This window comes from Dromiciops gliroides, chromosome 2 (genome assembly GCF_019393635.1).
Source record: "Dromiciops gliroides isolate mDroGli1 chromosome 2, mDroGli1.pri, whole genome shotgun sequence".
In the NCBI taxonomy this organism is placed as follows: Eukaryota; Metazoa; Chordata; class Mammalia; order Microbiotheria; family Microbiotheriidae; genus Dromiciops; species Dromiciops gliroides.
In genome coordinates this window covers 477,460,135-477,465,852 of record NC_057862.1, presented here as the reverse complement: position 1 = coordinate 477,465,852, position 5,718 = coordinate 477,460,135, and the positions used below count along the sequence as shown (strand labels likewise).

Genomic DNA, 5,718 nt, shown 5'->3' with positions numbered 1-5,718 from the left:
AGATAGTAGGGAAGGTGCCAATAGACAGGGAGATATTAAAGATAAATTATAAATTGGGGATGACAGCATAAAATTTGTTTGAGTAGACAGGATGGAATGGGAATACTTGAAGGAGAATAGCTACTTCATCATGTGAGACAGGGGTGAAGGAAGAGAGAGTGGTAGAATGTATCTGAGGAACATAATAATAGCTACCATTTTAATGTACCAGGTACTGTGATGAGTGCTTTACCAATATTACCTCAATTGATCCTCACGACAACCCTGGGATAAAGATATTATTATTATTATATTTGTTTTACAGATGAAGAAACAGAGAGAGACAGAGATTAAGTGATTTGCCCAAGGTCACACAGCTTATAAGTATCTGAGACTGGATTTGAACTCAGGTTTTCTTGACTCCAGACTTGGAACCCTATTCACCATGCCACTCAAGGAAGAAGAGAGAGCTCATAGTGAATGTCTTCATTTTTTTCCTGTAAAATATGAGGTAAGGTTCTCAGCTGAAAGGTTGGGTGAGGTGGAATAACGGGAGGTTTGAGGAGGGATGAAAAGGTTTAGAAGATCCACTGTGGAGAGTGGGAGAGTGCATTGATGAGGGATGTAGAGTAGGATTGCCCGGAAGCAGTCAGGGCCCAGTTGAGGCTGAGTAATGTAAATTTGTAGTGGATCCAATCAGAATGGTTGTGTGATTTTTTTCCCCCCCTACCTTCAACATGTGTAGGAGAGAAGGTGATAGATGGTGAGAGTGATCCAAGGCTAAACCTTGGCAGAGGGCAATTGGTAATATGGCTAGGGTGTCAGGGACCCAATAAAAGAGCACAGTATAGGCTTGAATTCATCTACCCAGAGGTCAGTGTGGGGAAAAGAGAGAGTATCTAGTGCAAGAGTGGTGGCCTAGGAGAGAATTGAAGGATTGAAGTAGTAGAAGTCATGGTGTGGATTAAGAATAGGGTGTGTTAAGGCAAGGCAGGTGGAAAGGTGGAAAATCAATAGATTATGGTCAGATAAGGAATTTCAGAATTCTTCAACATAGAAATGGCATATTTGTGTATAAGATTTGACACAGACTGATTTGTCTGCATTCCAAATCATTGGTATGTTAACTCATTTTTTGTCATTTTCTTTAATGAAATTATCTATTATTTCTATGATTTGTTCTTTTACAAACCAATTCTTTAGGATTAAACTATTTAGTCTCTTTAATTTTTAATCCTTTCCTCAAGTGTCTTTTATTAAATATAATTTTATTTCAATGTGGTTAACAAAGGATGTATTTAATACATCTAATTTTCTGCATTTGGTTGGGAGGTTTTATTTCCCTTAATACTTTCTCAGGCTATTACCCTATTCTGACTTAGCTTTCTTCCCTTTCCAACCTCAACCCAATAGTTAGCAATTTCAACTCTACACTGTTCTCAGCTTTTGAATCTCTTGTCCTCTTTCCCTATTGCCATTCTTTTCTTGCCAAATTTCAGCCTTAGATTACTCTTGATATCCTCCTTTTTCTCTCCTACTCACAAGCTATTGAACAAAGTTGAGCTTCTTGTAACCATGATAACTAGGTACATTAGTACATTACACACACACACACACACACACACACACACACACACACACACACACACACACACACACACACACTATCCAACCTAAACTGAATTCTCAGTTTATTCTTCTATACTTCCCTAATTGATTTCTCTTTTCATGTATAACAGAAAGTGTTCTAAACCTTCTTTTCACTCTTCAAGTCTCCCACACTGTTCTCTTACCCCTTTCTCAGAAAAGGAACTTGTTTCTTTTATGGAAAAAAAAAACAAAGCTATTTGATGTCATTTTCTCTTTTTTTCTCCATTTTCTTTATCTCAAAACTCTTTGACCTAATCACCCACTTTCTTCCACTTTCCTTCAGTCTTGAAAACAGAGGGGGCCTTTTTCTTGTCAACCATCTCCTCCTCCACCCCAGTGTGTTCTTGGTTATGTCCTCTCTCATCTTTGTCATCAGATTTCATCCTCGGTGATTTCTCTCTAGAATCTTCAATCTCTTTCTGATAACTGGGTACTACCCTGCTGCCTTCAAACATGTCCAAATATCCCGTATCCCTAAAAAACTCCAAACTTTCGCTTGACCCTTTCATCCCCTCAAACTATCTTCCTATCTCTTTCTCCCCTTCCTCAACCAAACTCCTTGAAAAAGTAGTTTACACTTAATACCTCTAGTTCCTTTTCTTTCACTTGTCAATCTTTTACCATCTTCTTCCAACCTTTCAACTGAAACACCTCTTTCCAAAGCTACCAATGACCTCTTAATTGTGAAATCTGATGCTCTTTTATCATTTCTAATCCTTCTTGACCTCTATTTGTATTTGACATTGTTGACTACACTTTCTTTCTGGACATTTTCTATACTCTGGGTTTTTATTACATTATATTCTCTTGGTTTACTTCTTACCTGTCTGACTGATCCTTACACTGACTGATCCTTTCCTTTGCTTGCTCATCTTCTACATCATGCCCCCTAACTCTGAGTGTTACCCAAGGTTCTATTTTGGGTTTTCTTCTCTTTCACCTCTATTCTTTCTCTGTTGGCAATCTTATCAATTTGCATGGGTCTAACTATGATCTTTGTGCAGGTGGTTCTGAGATCTATATATTCAGCTCTGGTCTTTTCCCTGAACTTCATTTCTGCATTTCTAGTTGCCTATTGGACATTTCAAACTGGATGCCCCAAAGAGAAATCAACATGTGCAATACTGAACTCATTATCTTTCTCCCATGTCCTCCTCTCCTTTGTAACGATTGGAATGACGCCACCTGCTGGAGACTTACTGTAGAAGAGTTCTGCCCATGAAGTGAAGGTCTTTGAGGGCAAGACCAGGAGTCTTTTCTTTGGTGTCAGGAAGTGACGCGGACTAGTGGGAGGAGGAAGGAAGAGACTGGCACTCGGTCTCGCTCTCTTTCCTGAGGACGCTGGTGGAGAGGGGAGCTAGAAATGTGCTCTCCCTTTAATAGATAGGAATCTAGGCCTTTTCTTCTCTCTTTACCAAACTCTTATTCTCCTTAATAAATGCTTAAAAGTCTAACTCTTGCTAAAGCTTATAATTTATTGGCGACCACTCATTAGATATTTTAGACAGTTTAGCTAGAATTTTAGCCCTTAACACCTTCAAACTCCCCTTTTTCTATTTAAGGCAACATCCTTCCAGCGTCTCAGGTTTTTAAGCTCAACAATTTCCCAAAATCTTTACTCTCTTCCCATATAGAATCAGTTACCAAATCTTGCCTTTTCTACCTTCACAACCTTTCTTGCATCTTATACCTTTCTCCCACTCACCAAATACCACTTTGGTTTGGGCCCTTATCACCTCTTGCCTAGATTACAGCTTCCCAAATAGCCTCAAGTCTTTCAGCACTGTATTTCATCATACACATTTTTGTCAGTTATTTTCCTTAAGTGCTTATCTGACCATGTGATTCCATATTACCTGTAGGATAAAATAGAAACTCATCTGTTTAGCTTTTAAAGCCATATACAGTCTGACCCCAACTATCTTTTCAGCCTTAGACATAATTACTCCCCATTCTGCATTCTGAATTCCAGCCAAATTAACATTCTCTCCATTTCTCACACACAACACACTAGCTCCCTTCTCCATCTCTTATGCCTAGAATTCACTCCCTCTTTACTTCTGCCTCCTTTAAGATGCATTTCAGGGAACCTCTTACACATGAAACTCTTCCTGATCTCCCCAGTTACTAGTACCCTCTCTTCCAAACAACCTTTAATATATTTGCATTTATTAACTTTATATCTCTGCCACATATACTTTTATATATACTTGTATATTAGAATATAAACTCATTGGAAAGAGAGTTTAATTTTGTTTGTGTTTGTATACCCAGCACCTACTACACTGCTTGGAACATACTATACCCTTAATAAATACTGAGTAATTGGTACTCTTAGGACTTTCAAGTACCTCCATGTAATTTAAACATTTGGGAACTGAAGTACTTTGTCAAGTGAGACTTTGTATTGTGTATGTCTATTACAGCTCTTGTTAATTTACATTTGCTTTCAACAGAACTGTGGGACAATTACCAAGGATGTTGGCATAATCACCCTTGTTATTTTAATGTTTCAGTGTTGATTTTGATGCTTGTGCTATATAGATTTGAATTATAACCTACCTGACTTGTGCAAGGGATTATAAAGTTTCTAGCCTTGGAGAGAAACATAACCCTGGTTTCCTGGGCACATGGCTGAATGGTACAGCTGTGGGGATGAGAGACTCAAGTAAATGCTATGCCAGAGTTTACCTGCTGGTTATATTTTTGGAGCTTGGATTTTTGGGACTGTGGTTTTTTTTTTTTTTTTTGAGAAATTGGAGGAGCAGATAGGTAACACAGTGGATAAAGCACTGGGCCTGAAGTCAGGAAGACTCATTTTCCTGAGTTCAAATCTGGTCTTAGACACTTATTAGCTGTGTCACCCTGGACAAGTCACTTAACCCTATTTGCCTTAGTTTCCTCATTTGTAAAATGAGCTGTAGAAGCAAATGGCAAGCCACTGCAGTATCTTTGCCAAGAAAACCCAGATGTAGTCACAAGGAGTTCAACAATACTGAAAAATGACTAAACATGACCCTGGGCAAGACACATAATCCTGTTTGCCTCAGATCCTCATCTCTAAAGTGATCAGGAGAAGGAAATGGCAAACCACTCCAGTATCTTTGCCAAGAAAAACCCAATTGGGTCACTAAGAGTTGGATATGACGCAGCAGCAGCAGCAGCAGCAGCAGCAGCAGCAGCAAGTAATTGGAATGAATAGCCATTCAGGTTCCTCATACCTCATGGAAGGAAGCACAACAAAGTTTGAGTGGGTACTGGTTTTTGTGACCCTTCCTCTGTGATCTGATAAGCTCCAGGTGCATATGATGGAAGTCAAAAACTTAGGAGCAACCTTTTTCTCTGCTAACCTTCCCTCCCTCCAGAACTTATGGTATTGCCACTGTAGAACAGCTGAAGTGGACTTTGCTTTCTCTCTCACTTGTCTGTAAAAGAAGAATTAGCTAAGTTCTTGCCTTGTTTAAGTTGGTGGATGATTTCTTCTCCCTTGGGAGGGTTAAGTTCAGAAGAAGGAGCTGCTCTGATTCCTTCTTAGCATCTCGGGCAGTTGTTTCCTTATTAATTATTTGATCTTCAATTGTATATCATTATTGTTCTTACTAATGAATATATTTCTCTTTGTTGACATAAAGGAAAATCCAAGGATCACTACCTCTTTGTGACTAATGATAGCAGCTAATAAAGAGTGAAGAAGAGGTTTTGGATATTTGAAGATTGCAATGATTCCTACCAACCCCTCACCCCTGCATTTGGTCATTGTTCTAGGTTTATAAATTTGTTTGTGTAGAAAGTTTCAGTTTAATAAAATCAAAGTTATGTATTTTATCTTTTGTAATTACCTCTATGCTTTGTTTGGTTAAGGATACATCTCTAATCTACAGTCTGCCTCTCATCTAGTTCTTAAAAATATTTTGATCTTTAATAGTAATTTCATATAACCATTTAAAACATAATGTGGAATCCAACATAAGATTTTGGTTAACATCTGATTTCTGCATTGTGCTTTACAGTTTTTCTAGCAGTTTTAATTAAACTGAGAGTTTTTTCTAAGTAATATATGTTTTCCAATTTATTGAACACCAGGTTATT

At 38.2% G+C, this 5,718-nt stretch overlaps 1 long non-coding RNA gene across 1 annotated transcript; it reads left to right on the top strand.

The window, feature by feature from the left end:
• The first annotated feature begins 430 nt into the window (after positions 1-430).
• LOC122742491 lies at positions 431-5,454 on the top strand. The gene is made up of 2 exons (XR_006354922.1): positions 431-490; positions 5,262-5,454. It is a non-coding gene; the product is annotated as an uncharacterized LOC122742491 (long non-coding RNA).
• The last annotated feature ends 264 nt before the right edge of the window (positions 5,455-5,718 follow it).